This window comes from Atta cephalotes (assembly GCF_000143395.1).
Source record: "Atta cephalotes unplaced genomic scaffold scaffold00013, whole genome shotgun sequence".
Taxonomy (NCBI): domain Eukaryota; kingdom Metazoa; phylum Arthropoda; class Insecta; order Hymenoptera; family Formicidae; genus Atta; species Atta cephalotes.
The window spans coordinates 2,544,623-2,545,747 of record NW_012130077.1 but is presented as its reverse complement, the minus strand read 5'-3'; positions in this window follow the sequence as shown (position 1 = coordinate 2,545,747).

The following is a 1,125-nucleotide window of genomic DNA, read 5'->3' as shown; positions in this document are numbered from 1 at the left end:
GTATATATATACATATACATATATATATATATATATATATATATATATATATATATAATATATAACGAAATTATAATTGATGATCCACAGCTAATTTCAGTTGTGGATAATGCAATTTTAACACATTCAAGTTTTTGTTTAAAATTAGTGACAATTAAAAATTATATATTTATAATTAAAAATTAATAATAATTTTTAAAAATTGATGAAAATTTAGCAATAAAAAAACAGTTAAATTATGAATAGTAAAGTAAAAGTCTGTTCTACAATGTGCTTTTTTGCTATTTATATTTACATCTTGTCTTTTTGCTTCTTATTTGGTTTTTTGTTTTATATCCTGAGATAGGAATTAATGAACTTCGAAAGAAACAAGAAATACAGAAGCAAGAAATATAATTGTCGATAAAACAGTTACAAAGGAGTTAAAAACAAAAGGAGTTAAAAAACAAGAAATAGGAAACAAACATTATAGAATACATTATAGAATAGTATTAACATTTTTTGCATAGATATCATTTTATATTCTATTTTGATACTTAAAACAAATAAATCTTTATGAATCGGAGATCTAATAAATTTTTTATGACATCATTTGTAAAATTTGACAAGTTTTTAAACATTTTTGTAATAAATTTACGCAATAAAAGTATTGTTATAACATAGTGATTAACAACACTCGCAAATACATTTAATCTCAATTATGTTGATTTTTTTCCAATGAAATCTATTTACTATCTACTATAAACGTTATAAGTCAATTCTTATGATATTACATTTTGCATAAATTTTTAAATTTATATACATACGTTAGTTAATAATATATTTCATATTTAACTCGTATTTAACTAACGTTTAATTAATTAATGATATCAATAAAATGTGTAGCGCTGTTCCTAATAAATTAAATTCAATTGACTTTTAAAAGAGATAAAATGCCAAAGAATCTTGTGATATGTAATATTTAATGAAAAATATTATAATTATTTAAATATAAAAAGTGATCCAGAATTAGTGCCTGATGTATATCTGATTTTATTCTATATAAATATAAATAAAAATATATATATGTATATATATATATATATATATATATATATTATTATTAATAAATAATAATATATATAT